Source organism: Ipomoea nil, unplaced genomic scaffold (genome assembly GCF_001879475.1).
Source record: "Ipomoea nil cultivar Tokyo-kokei standard unplaced genomic scaffold, Asagao_1.1 scaffold2928, whole genome shotgun sequence".
Lineage (NCBI taxonomy): Eukaryota > Viridiplantae > Streptophyta > Magnoliopsida > Solanales > Convolvulaceae > Ipomoea > Ipomoea nil.
The window spans coordinates 2,188,525-2,204,115 of record NW_017619356.1 but is presented as its reverse complement, the minus strand read 5'-3'; the positions used below and the strand labels follow the sequence as shown (position 1 = coordinate 2,204,115).

The 15,591-nt window shown below is 47.6% G+C and overlaps 1 long non-coding RNA gene across 1 annotated transcript; it reads left to right on the top strand.

The window, feature by feature from the left end:
• The first annotated feature begins 693 nt into the window (after positions 1–693).
• Positions 694–15,379, top strand: LOC109162291. Its single transcript, XR_002051063.1, has 4 exons — positions 694–703; positions 7,571–7,572; positions 15,147–15,167; positions 15,263–15,379. It is a non-coding gene; the product is annotated as an uncharacterized LOC109162291 (long non-coding RNA).
• The last annotated feature ends 212 nt before the right edge of the window (positions 15,380–15,591 follow it).

The window sequence follows — 15,591 nt, the reverse complement described above, 5'->3', positions numbered from 1 at the left end:
GGAATCATTATATCAACATCAATAATAATCACAATAATTCGCCATTCACAATAATATGGGGGAAACCCTAAGGGAAATCATAACTATGAAAATAGGTTTTGTTGAGACATGGGTTACCTCTTAGCCTTAATTAATTCCTTGGCTATGAAGGATCTTTCTTTAAGCTTTCTTGATTTCTTGATTCCTCCTAGGGGAATTCTTGGAGCTCTTTGGGTGGTGAGAGATTATTGTGGTGGGGATTCTAGATGCCTTCTAAGTTCCCTATTTATATGCCATGGGGTTTAATTCTCCTAGGATTAGGTATTGGGCTTTAGGGATGGGGGTCCACGAACTATGGTGGGCTCAAAGCTAATTAATCAATGTGATTTATTTCTTTTCTTTCCGGGTAGATGGTTAATTAATTAATTGGTTTTAGGACTCGTAACACGGGGTGTTACACTCTCCCCACCTTAACAGGAAGCTTCGTCCCCGAAGCTTGGCCCTTGATGAAAGATTTTCCCTTAGTTACCTGGTGTGAAAAGCTCGAGATACCGCTCCTTCATCGTGTCCTTAAGTTCCCATGTTGCTTCTTCGGTCCCGTGGTTGGTCCAGAGGACTTTCACCATTTCTATGGCGCGGTTCCGGGTGTTTCTCGTCTTGGTGTCCAGGATTCTTACGGGTTTCTCTTCGTAGATCAGTGACTCGTCGAGGTCTACAACCTCGGGTTGGAGTATGTGGCTGGGATCGTGTATGTATTTCTTTAGTTGAGACACGTGGAACACGTTGTGTACTCGTTCTAATTCGATGGGTAGAGCGAGGTGGTAGGCCAAGTCCCCGATTCTTTCTATGATTTCGTAGGGGCCGATGAATCGGGGGCTGAGTTTCCCTTTCCTTCCGAACCTCATTACTCCTCGTGTGGGTGAGATCCTTAGCCAAACCTTGTCCCCGAGGTCGAATTCGGCTTGCTTCCTTCTTAGGTCGGCGTAAGACTTCTGGCGGTCTTGGGCGGCCTTCATCCTTTCCCGGATGTGTTTTACCTTGGCTATGGTGTCTTGTAGGTATTGGGGGCCCAGTGTTACCGGGTTGACCATTTCCTCCCAACACAAGGGGGTTCTACATTTCTGACCGTATAGTGCTTCGTAGGGTGCCATGCGAATGCTCGCGTGGTAGCTGTTGTTGTACGAGAACTCGATGAGGTCTAGGTGTTCTTCCCACGTCCCTCGAAAGTCGAGCGTGCAGGCTCTTAGCATGTCTTCGAGGGTTTGGATGGTTCTTTCGGTTTGGCCGTCTGTGGTGGGGTGAAAGGCTGTGCTTAGTTTTAGTTGCGTTCCCAACGCCGCTTGTAGTGATTTCCAGAACTGCGAGAGGAACCTGGAATCTCGGTCGGACACAATGTTTCGGGGAACTCCGTGGTATTTCACTACCCGGTTTATGTAGGCTTGGGCCAGTTGCGTCATTGTCCATGTTTCCTTCATGGCAATGAATCGCGCTGTCTTGGTCAGTCGATCCACTATGACCCAGATCTTATCCTTGCCGGTTTTCGTTGGGGGTAGCCCTCCGACGAAGTCCATGGATATGGAATCCCATTTTCCTTGTGGTATTTCAAGGGGTTGCACGAGTCCCTTGGGTTTGCATCGTTCGGCTTTTACTCTTTGGCAATTCAGACACTTGGCCACAAAGTCCGCGATTTCCTTTTTCATATTCGGCCACCAAAACTACTTCTTTACGTCTTGGTATAATTTGTCACCACCTGGGTGAACTGAGTAAGGGGAGTTGTGTCCTTCCTCCAAGATTTGCTGTTTCAAGTGGGGGCGCGTTGAGGGTACACACCACCTTCCTTTGTAGCGGAGGCTGCCGTCTGGGTGTGCTTCGAAGGGGCCCTCTTTCCCTTGAGTTAGATCGTGGCGGATTTTATCTAGTTCCGGGTCCTGTTGTTGTCCCGATTTGATTTCATCGAAGAGGGTGGGCACGGCCTGCGTGTTGAGTAGATAGGCATTGGGGCGAGTTTGTCCCTGCTCTATTATTTCCAAGTGTAGCCTTTGGAAGTCCTTGTACAGGTGGTCCGGTAGGACCCATGTGGTGTTAAGGGAATGGTTCGTCTTGCGGCTTAGGGCATCTGCTACCACGTTGGCCTTTCCTTCGTGGTATTGAATGTCTAGGTCGTAGTCCTTTATGAGTTCCAGCCATCTTCGTTGTCTCATGTTTAGGTCTTTTTGAGTAAAGATGTACTTTAGGCTCTTATGGTCGGTGTAGATCTTGCATTGTACCCCATACAGGTAGTGCCTCCAGATTTTCAGCGCGAATACGATAGCGGCTAGCTCGAGGTCATGGGTGGGGTAATTCTCTTAGTGGGTTTTGAGCTGCCTGGACGCGTAGGCTATTACCTTGCCCTTTTGCATTAGTACGCATCCTAACCCCTTCTTGGATGCGTCGCTGTAGACTTCAAACCCCTCCGTCCCGGAGGGTATGGCTAGCACGGGTGCGGTGGTTAGCTTATCCTTTAATTCTTGGAAGGCCGAGATGCAGCCGTTGTCCCAACGGAAGGGGGTTTCCTTTTTCATGAGCTTAATGAGGGGTTGGGCTATCTTGGTGAAGTCGGGTACGAACCTCCTGTAGTAGCCAGCTAGACCTAGGAAGCTTCGAACTTCCGAGAGTGAGTTCGGTGTGGTCCATTCTTTAACGGCGCGGACCTTAGCGGGATCCACTCTAATCCCTTCTTTGGTTATCACGTGGCCCAAGAAGGCTACACTGTCTTGCCAGAATTCGCACTTGGAGAATTTAGCGTAAAGTTGGTTTTCTCTGAGGGTTTGCAGAGATATGCGAAGGTGTTTCTCATGTTCTTCTTTGTTCCGGGAGTAGACTAGGATGTCGTCAATGAACACAATGACGAAGTCATCCAGGTGAGGTCGGAATACTCGATTCATGAGGTCCATGAATATGGCAGGCGCGTTAGTGAGGCCGAAAGGCGTTACGGTAAACTCGTAGTGGCCGTAACGTGTCCGGAAGGCCGTCTTCTGGATGTCTGGTTTGGCCACTTGGATTTGGTGATACTCGGATCTTAGGTCGATCTTTGAGAATACCCCTGCCCCTTTGAGTTGGTCAAATAAGTCATCTATTCGGGGAAGGGGGTACCTATTCTTTATAGTAACTTGGTTGAGTTCCCGGTAGTCGATGCATAGGCGCATGCTCCCATCCTTTTTCTTAACGAATAGTACCGGTGCTCCCCATGGGGAGGTGCTGGGTCGGATGTAACCCTTATCTAGCAGTTCTTGGAGCTGCGTTTTCAGTTCCTTCATTTCCTTTGGCGCTAGCCTGTAGGGTGGTTTAGAGATCGGGGCGGCGCCTGGTACGAGGTCTATGGTGAACTCGACTTCCCTGGCCGGGGGTGCCCCGGGGATTTCGTCTGGGAAGACATCGGTGAACTCGTTTACCACTGGGATGGCTCGTGGCTCGAGTGTTTTGGCTTTGAGGTCTTCGACTGAGCATAAGAATGCCTCGTTTCCTTGGCCCAGATACTTCTTAACTTTCATCATGTTTATCAGCTTGATCCCTGGATCCTGGCGGGCACTGCGGTACGACACCCTCTTACCGTTTGGTCCTCGTAGGACCACTTTCTGTTCTCCGCACAGGATTTGCGCTTGGAACTTCCCTAGCCAATCCATGCCCAAGATTACGTGCATCCCATCTAATTGAAACTGGATCAGGTTACTGGGAAATTCCACTCCTTGAATGGTGATCATTACATGCTCATACATGCGATCACATTTTATGATCTCGCCTGAGGCCACCTTGACTTGGAGTCGGACCTTGGTGCTGGTGTTAAGGCCGAGCTGGGCGGCGAATTCGGTTGCGATAAACGAGTTGGTAGCCCCTGAGTCGAACAGTACAGTGGCTGGGGTGGCGTGTACTAGGAAGGTTCCGGAGACTATGTTGCTATCTCCGATCCTGGCCTTGCTTAAGGTGAGGATCCTTCCCCAGTTAGTCGGCGCGATGGTTTGGTCAAGTGGGGCGGTTTTGGGGTTCTTAGGTTCCTTGGCGAGAATTGGATGACTTCTCTCGGGTTTCCTTTTATACCTTAGTTGCGTCCCTGGAGGCGGGTTCGCTACCTGTTGTAGCTGACATATCTTGGCATAGGCTTCTCCGAGGGTCTTCGGTCCTTGGGTAGCCAAAGCCCTCTGGTGTTCGGGCGTAAGGCCTGTTAGGAATTTCCTGACTTTGATCCCTTCGGTGGGTACTAGTTCGGGGGTGAGGCGAGCCAGTCGGCAGAATTGTTGGTAGTATTCTGAGACCGGGGCCGTCCCCTGTCTTAGATTGAGAAATTCCTCGCACATGGCGGCTTTCAGGTGGCTGGGGTAGAACTGTTCTCGTAACCGCATTTTTAGGCCTTCCCAGTTGAATTCGGGGTCCTGTTCGTACATGGGTCCCTCGCGGGCCCACCAGCTGTCGGCCTCGTGTCTAAAGTAGAAGGAGGCTATCCTGACCCGGTGGCGTTCGGGGCATTGGGTTGTCCTGAATACCTTGTCGAGTGTCCCAATCCATTCCTCGAGGATGGTGGGGTCTTCGTCCCCCGAGAGGGTGGGTGGTTGGTGTGCCGAGACTTGGTGGTGGATTTCCAAGTTCTCGTCTGTTGGCGAAGGTTGGGGAACGATAGTACTTAGTGCCTGGGCAATTTGGGTTAGGCGCTGTAGGGTTTGAGTCAAGATTTCTTGAGAGGGATGTCTCGGTGTTCCTGTCTGTTTCTTCTTGGGTGCCATCCTGGTGATTAAAGGTTGATGTTATTTTGTGTTTCACCTTGATACACTAAGTGGAGTAGAGATTTTTAATATTAGAGAGGGATGAAGTGAGGGGAGGTTATGTGTAGGTTTCACAATCTCACCGCGCGTCCTAGGATCCCTAAGCCCTATGTTCCTAAGTACCTAGAGTTCAAGCCTAATGTCCTAAAGCCCGGTCTTTAGAGTCTTTTCCTAGGGTCAAACTTAGGCTCTGATACCAACTGTAACACCCCAGATTTTCAAGACATTTAAAACTTATAATAAAGGTGAAATCTTATTAAATCCCAAGGTATAAATACAAGCGTTCGGGGTGCTATGCCACACCTAGGCTAGAGAACCCAAGTGCACAGGCTAACCAACTAATATCCTCAAGCGTAAATATGTAAACGTGGCACGCAGGCCAAAAGGGAAACTATCTACTCCTACACTCCGAGTTCTAGCGCGCTCCAGTGACTTAATCTTCTGTGCCTGAAAGCCAAATATATCTGTTCAGCGAGAGATGCTGGTAACCCACTCCAACGCGTTGAAATACAATACATATAGCAATATATATAGATATACGAAAACCATTTGAGCATGAAGATATATCTTACGAACTCTAGCTTTAAAACCGGGAGTGACTCGATAGATAAGGCCGGACATAAGCAACAGTTAGAACAGTCATAAGCAGTTCATAATAGATAAGGCAAATAAGGCGAAGCATAAGCAGTAATCATAACCCATCATAGACAATCCCCAAAATGAAACCCATAGTCACATCCCCCAAGATACTCATAATCACAACTCATCCATATCACAACACATAGCACACTTTGTTGGCGCCACAGGACCAATCGCATGCCCATACATGAGGGTCAGCGCATATAGCTCTGACACGGCCCCGCAGCACCCTGCCCCGTATCGCAACACGGAGGGGTCGATCGCAACCGACCGATGAACCGCAGCTCATCATAGTGTTTGATCGCAACCAAACAGTGGACCGCAGCCCAAGAGAATGTCATCTAACCGCAGCCAAGAAAGAGGACGAACCGCAGCTCGTATAGAAACGTTTGATCGCAACCAAACGGTGGACCGCAGCCCAGGAGAATGTCATCTGACCGCAGCCAGCTTCTGAACCGCAGCTCAGGATAACCAATCCGATCGCAACCGAATTGGGGTAACACACACACATAACACATAGCAAGCACATGCAACCCATATTACACATTGGGAAGGGGGATAAAGCGTGTAACAAACTTATGCGTGATCCATCACATACTAGGAATAGTCCTAAGGGGTTCATACTTCTTTCACCTAGGTCAACGGGATACCAATTCAACTAGCATGCGATATAACGGACTCATAAGCCTACGAACGGTACCCGAAACATCAAACTAGACATAGGCACGACCAACGGGGTCCGTTGGGACACCACGGGGATCGGGGAAACATCAAACGGTGAAGCCGGGATCCCGAGGTGAGAGAAATTCCAGCGGGTAGCTGGTGGGTGGGGGTCCACCCGCCGGCTGTCACTGTTCCGGGTAGCGGGTGCCCGGCGGGCAGCTGCCCGCCCGCCGGCTGGCCGCTGCCCAAATTGCCGCGGGTAGGTGGCGGGTCCCCTACCCCCCACTGACTCTTTTCATCACTTTTCGCCCCGGGAACCGTCGTGGAACCCGAAACCATGCTTAGACACTTTACAACGTAATTAACGTCAACACGTAGACAATTAACGGATCAAATACGAGAAACGAACGCCACATAACCTATCATGCTTTTCTAAACATAATCAACTCCCAACATGCGATTTCCCCACCCGACAATCCAAGAATCAAAGCATACGGTACAACCTAGGGTTCTAATCACTTTTATATCAACAAGAATACGATTCGTCTTCTAATTGCAAGATTCGGTAAGAACAACACATAATCCTCAAGGATCCCAATTAATCATCAAGAACACCATAATTACCAAGAACAACACACAATCATCAAAAATCCCAATTTAATCATCAAGAACATCATAATTATGAAGAAACTCCCAATATCAAGATCATCAAGATTCCTCATGGAATCATTATATCAACATCAATAATAATCACAATAATTCGCCATTCACAATAATATGGGGGAAACCCTAAGGGAAATCATAACTATGAAAATAGGTTTTGTTGAGACATGGGTTACCTCTTAGCCTTAATTAATTCCTTGGCTATGAAGGATCTTTCTTTAAGCTTTCTTGATTTCTTGATTCCTCCTAGGGGAATTCTTGGAGCTCTTTGGGTGGTGAGAGATTATTGTGGTGGGGATTCTAGATGCCTTCTAAGTTCCCTATTTATATGCCATGGGGTTTAATTCTCCTAGGATTAGGTATTGGGGTTTAGGGATGGGGGTCCACGAACTATGGTGGGCTCAAAGCTAATTAATCAATGTGATTTATTTCTTTTCTTTCCGGGTAGATGGTTAATTAATTAATTGGTTTTAGGACTCGTAACACGGGGTGTTACAGGTCATATATGGGCCGGATTTCCGGAGAGTAAACAAGGGCCAAAGGCCCTAAGAGGAAACGGGCCATGTCGAGATCCGCCGCAGAGATTTGCGACGGAAGCCCCGACGGCCGGACGATGGAGTCAAATTTGCCCCGCGGCCGTCCGGCACCATCAGGAAGAGCCGCCACCGTCATAAGAGGAGTAACCGCCCCCGAAGAAGAAGGGGTCGGTTGAGAGGAAGATGCTTATGGGAGACCTGACGGAATCTCCATACGGCGAGGGCTAGAGGAGGAAGAAGGGGAAGAAGACGAGGACGTCGAAGCAGGAGACCCCGCCGAACGACGGGAAGAAGAAGAAGTAAAGGAAGATGACATAATACCAACCTGAGAGTCCGACGGAGAGAGAAGCGCAGGGGAAATCTGGATGGGTCTCGAGAGTTTTTTTTGGGAAGTATGGAAGAAGGGGAAAGAAGAGGGAAGGAGAAGGTATTTAAATGGGGAGAATTCCAAAGATCAGCCACGTGTCGCGCGCTCATTGGGGAAAAGAAAGGGTGACAAGAGGTGAAGAGACGTTTGCATTTAATGCCTTTGGAAAACGGAGTGACGGTTCAGGCCTAGGGTTAGCCTGCAAACGGCGCGTCTACCCTAGGCCAGAGACGGGCAGCGGTGACCCGGCCTGTTGGTAGGAGGCCCATTGTAGGCCATGGCCTCTGGGCCCTCCGAATATGGGTCGAAGGTATCTCGAAGGAATCAGTGGGCCGAGCCCCTTAGTCAGCATAAACACCATCCGGCAAAAAAATCGGGTCTGGGAGTCGGATGGATAGGTCTGCGTCGACCCCGGGAAAATAGAGATAGGATAAAAGGGCAAGGAGTCGGTCGACGAGATGCAGAAGATAATAAAAAATTCGCATAATAGAACGATAAAAACGACAATTTATTGATTAAAAGGAAACAAAAGCCTACATCTCGGCCAAGAGAGTACAAGGGAAAAGCAAATTATGGCTTGGTCTCCTCCTTCGCAGGGCGGACAGAGGGTGGACCTTCCAGGAAAAACTAAGGACGGAGTAGCGGAGGAGTCGGCTCCGGCTCCTGCACGTCATCCAGATAAACGGTAGGCTTCCTATCGTCAATCATCTGCAGAGGCCTCTCTAGGGCACCTGGAGACATGGCCACACCAATGAAAGGGGGAACCTCCCACACCTCCTCCTCCTCTGGACCTGAGTCGTCCACCGACGGTTCCACTTGGCACTTGGCCGGCTTCACGGGAGCCAGATCCAGCATGTCTGGAGACACAACAATGGGATCAGAGGTCGAGTCGCCCACCAGATGCCCACCGTTGGCCAGTCTCTTCTGCCATAGCTCTTCCAGGCGAGCCTGTTTCTTCTTACGGATGGAGAAGCGACGGTCACCGACCCTATAGCTCATGATCAAAGATTTCTAAAATAAAGAGTAGTATGGAGCACAAGCATAAGATGCCCTTAAATAGCCCCAAAGGAGCGAGTATCCAGGCGAAAATCATGGAAAGAATCATAACTGTCATAGCGCAGGATTAGACAAAGATTCGAGAACCTTTTTCAGAGAATAGTTCCATCAACGGCGCTCGGGAAGAGAAAGATTCGCACGCTAGACTGAAAAAGTAAAGATCTCCTCAAAATAAAGGATCGCAGGTGTCAGACTTTAGAAGCTTGTCAGTTGACCGGCTCCTAAGAAAGTCGACCAACATACTCGGACAAGTAAGAAAGCTTAGGTCCCGAAAATAAAGAGTAATATTATTAATCAAGAGAAACAGCACATAAAGAAAGGAGCTTATTACATTGTACTAAAGATAAATAAAGTGCTCCTTTTGTGGCCCTCTTGGAAACACGGAGGCAGATCCCCGTCAAGACAGTCCCTCGTCCGGTGAAGAAGAGTCGCTCTTGAAGAACATCTCCCGTGATGGTCCAGTGGGAGATGGGCAGAAAGAGTCCCAAAAAGCTGGCATGATCGGCGGCACTACCGGCTCCTCGTCATCCAGATACAGCTCCAGGTATCAAGCAAAATCGTCGAGTGGAATAGTGAAAGTCATGCGAAAGGATAATTGCTTCGGGACGACCACTTCAACAAAAGACACGTCCTGCATAGTGACCCTGGCCATAGTCGGAGGTAACACATCGGCAGAAGACGAAACGTCAGCCGTGAGAGAGGAAGTAGGGATCGGTGGCTGCGGAGTCGAAGAAGTGGCACCCGTGGAAGGTCTTCGGGAAGTTGATCGAGTGGTCTTCTTCTTGTTCTCCCTCTCAGGCCTGGATCGCTTGGAAGGTAGAGGGCGTCGAGGCAACCCAAAGTCTGTCCGCTTTCCCTTCAAAGGCGAGCGACCCATGACTGATCAGTGAGATAACGTGAATAAGCCAAGATGCTACTTATAGGATTCACCAGAAGGGAGGAAGAATCCAAACAACTCCGGTGAATCCGGAAGGATGGCAAAAAATCAGGGCATTACGGGGAAATTCAATGAGAAAATCCGGTGATTAGGACGAAGAACTGTTACTACTTTCCCACACCCGAGTTAGTGGACCGGATATGAGAAAGTGAGGGACTAGTTGATGGGGTGAGGACCCCGGCCCAAGAAGATGGGCCCAGAGAGAAAGAGTCCAGAAGGGAAGACATGGGTCAATAATGAAAAAGCCCAGTGGTGGCCTGGGCCGGGTCCAGGAGTCGACCCAGGCTCATGTGGGAAAGGAGACTCGGTCCAGGAGCCGTTAGGAAGCATTCAAGAGCCGCATTAAAGGAGACTCGGCCCAGCAGCCGTTAGGAAGCATTCAAGAGCCACATTCAAGAGGACTCGCCCATGCGGACCGTTAGAAGTCCAAAGAGCCGTTGGCCGGCCCCGTAATGGCGCCCAAACAGCCTTATTCTTTAAATAGCCATGAAGGCAGTCTTTAATGTGTTTCAATTTGGCCAGAAGGGAGCCTACTCTATAAAGGCCCCTCCGCCCTTGCAATCGAGGCGGATCCATGCCAAGAGAATAGAGAGACACATTCCGACAAATACTCCTTTTCCGTTCTACTCCTAGCAATTTTGTTGAAAGGTATATCCACCAACTAAGGTTGTGTTGGACCTCCTTGGGCCTAAAAACCCAAAAACCAACACTACATGTTTTTTAAAAACTGTTTTTCTTCATTTAAACCTACAAATAATGTTACTGATGAGTGACAACAATATCAAGTAATGCTAAGTATTGTATACATGTGTGTACTGTGTATATGATGAGAACTGTAATGAATTGTATTAACAGTGATAAATTACAAGAGTACAAGACCTAGGTATATATACAAGAGCAGACTTAGTGTAACACCCCCCCCCCCCCCCCAAAAAAAAAGAGAGACATAAAGACAAGTCTTAACACCTGCAGATCAAGTACACAACTAGCACAGCGGAAGATAAAACATAACTTGGATATAAAACATCCATAATCCGGGCTGTTATGCGACGTACACCACACATGGTACACGCTTTCGGCGACAATCTGCAAGTGTGTCTATAATCCCAAAACAACAACTAAACATAGAGAAGTCTAAGATACGGGCACGCAGGCCACAAAACACTGTCTACGGGAATAGGTACTAATCTACCGGCTCTAGACATCGCGCTCAACACCTGAAAGATACAAAGATAAACATCGGGGCGACGCCCGGTCAGCGAATAATGTTGGTAACCCACCATACCGTTAAGTATCATAAATAGGTAGATATAATAGGAAAACCATTTTCGAAACGGAATATATATATATAAGTTGAAAACCAAGATCATGAGACAACACAAGACTCACCACTCACAAGGACAACACCGGGAACACATCACAACCACAAAGGACAACCACACACACACAACGATAACGACTCAAACAACGGCAACACGTGCCAAAACACAAACCTCCGTAACTACACACGTCACGAGAGAAGAGAACTCACCACACACCGGCTTCACAAGCCCACCTCGTGACATCACCCATCATGAGTTGATATGCCTTCCTTATGCCATGTTCCAACCTTATGGCTACCCCCACCATATCCTTCTGTGCCACCCAGTACCTCTGGAAAGCCCCTGAACTTTTGAGTCCAACCTTGTTCCTCCGGGACCGTCGTCCCCCACCTATAACCACCAACGGAAACCCACCAATTTGTTGGCACTCAGGCCCGGATAACACAATGTTATCTCCCCAATACACGAGGTCTCAGCCTCTCCCATGATTTCACGTCACGGCCACCACAAGGACCGCTACAATACCTTGGTGACAAGCGTCCCATACCACTGTCGTGCAATCCAGGTAGAGCCACACACGCACACCTCTCACTCAGAACAAACAACGGATTGCAAGAAAAGGTACGAAACATACTCACAAGAGAAGGGTCACTACCCAACGACGACAACGACGCTAGCATTACGATAATAACTAGCAAACTCAACAAAGAAGAAACCGAAGATAGTTCCGAGAAACTCACAAGACACAACACAGTTCAACGAAACACAATGTTGAACACTTAGCACGATTCACAACACCAAAGATCCTACAAGGATACCTATCAAGAAGCTCTAGACCTACGAAACATCAAGAAGACGCTCAAAGAGATCCACAAAAGAACAACGGAAGGTCAAAAGATCAAAGGTCGAGACAAACAAAACACGGGGAACAAATCCCACCACGAAACCAACTTGTACCCTGCAGGTGGACCCACGGGTAGTGCCCCACCCGTGGTGTACCCGCGGGTACATAACCCATAGGCACACGTTCCCGCGGGTAGGCTGGCGGGTGGTGCCCCGCCCGCCATTCCGCTCGCGGGTACGTCCCTGTACCACAACATCACACTTCGGGGATTTTCTCCTCCAAACACAAATTCAAGTCCAACACATGCCAAATCTCACCAAGCACAACAAAATGACTTGAATCAAGGAACATGCCAAGCAGTGGCACAAAGGAAACCTAAACACAAGCTCTAGATATGCAATATCACAAGATAAATGCATAGACTCTCACATTTCACAACAAAGAACATGTAGAAGCCAAGAAATCATATATAGGTAAGCAAAATAGGTTTTGTTGAGCATGGGTTACCTCTTGAAGACCAAAAGAACTCTTCTTACACCACAACAAGCTCTCCACTAAGCTCACAAGCTAAACCCACTTCAAGATCAAACCAAAAGATCATAAAGATCCAACCTTTAACAAAAAGACAACTAAGATGGAACCAAAAAGACTAGACAAGCTTAGATCTTACCCTTCTAGATGCCAAAATAGAGGAAAGATTGAATCTTGGAAGAAAAACTTGGAATCTTGACAAAGGCTCTTTTTGGCTTGAAGAACAAGCTACTCTTGTTTTCTAGAGAGAAGATGGAGATATTTTGTATGGAATGTAAGGGATGAAATGAGGTAGTCTTTTAGGTTTAGGTTACAAAGAACTAGCTCATGGTGAAAAGACAAGGTTACCCTTACTAACTCTCAAAAAGTGTAGGGAACAAGGGAACTACTCTCAAAGCACAAGGTACAACTCCACTTAAAGATTGACTAGTCAAATTCTAGTCCTTGAGTATCAAAAATCAGGATTTTAGGAATCAATTCCTCAAAAGAAATAGAATTAATTACTAAATTAATTCATGGCATGGAATGTGGATTTTTGGGGTGTCACATCCTCTCCCCCTTCAAAGAAGTTTCGTCCCCGAAACTTGGGTACAACGAATTGAAACGAAAGGTAACAAGGAAACAAAATTGTGACAAGAGTTTCAAGAATATCCCTTTTGGTCAACAACTCCAAAAGTTCTCACAAGGGTTCCAAAGCAAAAGAAAAGACATTACGAAACAAGGATAGGCAAGAGGTCAACAAAACGGATAGATTGGCATCAAGAACTCTAATCCTCAACACAACAACCAACTTCTAGCCTATAACCAAGAACTCATACACTAACCCAAACACCAACTAGATAAGCTAGCTAAACAACAACCCAAGACTAAACAACTAACTCAAGCACCACTAGCAAACTAGCTAAGAAACAAAGCAACAAGCCAAACAAGCAAACACACACAAGGCACATAACAAGCAAACACCAAGCTACAAAAGCTAAGAAACAACCAAGAAAAAGAAAATGAGAAACAAACGGGGTTACCACAACACCACTAGAACTCTTCACTCTCAGACTCTGATGCTTCTTCAGACTCTTCCTCTTCGGCTTCAACTCGGTGACTAGAACTAGCTTCAAACTGATCTAACCTTTGATGCACTGCAGCAAACTGCGATCTCACAAACGCAAAACCCTCGGCGATCAAACTGTTCTGCTGACGAAGCAAAGAAGCGACATCCTGATCTATTTTGGTGCGGACTTCTCTCCTTCTCCGACTTTCCTCACTATCTGATTGACTTACTTAAGCCTCAGCGGTTTCCGGTGCTCCTTCTTCTTGATCAGCTTCTTCCTCAACTTCTTCATTACCACCCAAATTCTGAACTGCAAGGCTCAACTTCCTAGCATGGATCCCAAGCTCAGCAGCTAACTCTGCTCTCTCAACAGGTGCTTTCCTAGCAACCTCTTCAAGCGTGATGTACTCTCCATCATCCAACTGAAAAAGATTACAACTCCGGAGATTAGCGGTATCCAACACCATCTTTCCCACAGTTTTTGGAGAACAACCATCCACACTAACACCTTTCTTGACCAAAATCCAACTTAGCACCATCCCATACGGCAAACTCTTCCGGTTGTGATCCCGGCAAAACACCATGTGTTGCATCATCAAAGCAGGCAGATTGAACTTAACCATATTCTTCAAACAGAAAGCAAAGGTAGACTCCAACTTACCCAACAAACTGCTCTTGTTATTATTGGGCAACAAGCAATCTGACACCAACATAACCAAGATCCTTTGTTCCGCAGACAACCACTTCCTTTCCGGCCTCGAAGCTTGAGTGTAACCACTCGTACGGCCAAACAAATAACTCAAATAGTCACAGTACCTCATGGTATCCGTACTAATCCAAGAGTGACCACTGTACTGAGCTACTCCGGTAGCAGACAGACTCAACAACTGGGCTAACCTCTTCTCAGACAACACAACCTTCACACCTCTCACCTTAGAGGTGATCTCAAGCCTTTCACCTTCCTTTGTCACAACCATGTGACGATAAAACTCATTTACCAAACTCGGGTAAGTCTCGGCCCTTATGGCGAGAAAACCATCCAACAAACCTTGAAACTTATGCAAATCCAACAAAGAACTTGAAAAAGATTCCGGGTCAAAAGCTTTACCTTCAAGCACAAGGTAGTGGGCATCCACCCATTCCGCTTTTCTTGCCAAACTTGACCTTCTAGGCATGGTGAAAGATGATCCAAAGCTCAACAAACAAACTCACAACTCCTTCTTCAACAACACTCACAACTGTCTCTCTCTCTCGAGCTCTCTCTCTCTCTCTTGGGCTCTCTCGGCGACACGGCTACAGCGGACGACGACGGCGAGCTCCGGCTTCGGCGACACGGCGAGGCTCCGGCGGTGACGGGCAGGTGGTGCGACGGGGTGGGTGGCTCGGGTAGCTCACGGGTAGGGAGGAAGAAGAAGAGAACTTGGGGAAAGAGATTAGGGATTTGGGTGAGATTGGGGAAAAAGATGATTAAATTGGGGATTTTGAACAAAGAGGGATTTCAAGGCTCAAAAGGAATTAAAATGGGTTAAATTCCAAGGAAGATAATTAGCTCAAGTGGTTTGGAAGATGGGTAGGAAAGAAATTGGCTAAGGTTCGAAACTCAAAGGTTATAAAGAAACATTAGGCTCAACTTTTAGGCTACACAAGGAAAATTTTGGGTAGGAAAGGCTATTTTTTCCAAATCAAAGAATACTTGGAAAATTTAGGGAAAGACACAAGGAATTGTTGTAAGAACAACCAAGTGCAAAGGTGAAAGAATTGGGCTAAGCACAAGATAACTCAAGGATAGGTGGCTACCACGAAACAAGATGCCAACTAAGGAAAACACTTAGCAAGAAAAGAGTCTATACTAAGCATCCAACGAAGAACAAGCAAGGAAAAAAGCCAAGGATTGCCAAGCAAAGACAACCACGGAACACAAGATAACTCCCAAGGCAACAAAGAACAAAAGGGCAACCAAGGACAAAAAGGCAACAAAGGAAACAAAAGGCAACAAGGGAACAAAAGGCAACAAGGGAACAAAACACTCACGAAAAAAACAAGGATAGGCTCAACAACAAGGGTTACCTGCTAACTCCTCCTCCACCAAACCCTCCGACTCCGCCTACGAACGCGCCATTACGAAAACTCTCCCCGGCGGCCTAACTCCAACGGCTCCACGACTCGAACTCCCTCCTGGTGCTCCTACTACTCCCGGGGGCGGCGGTAACGCT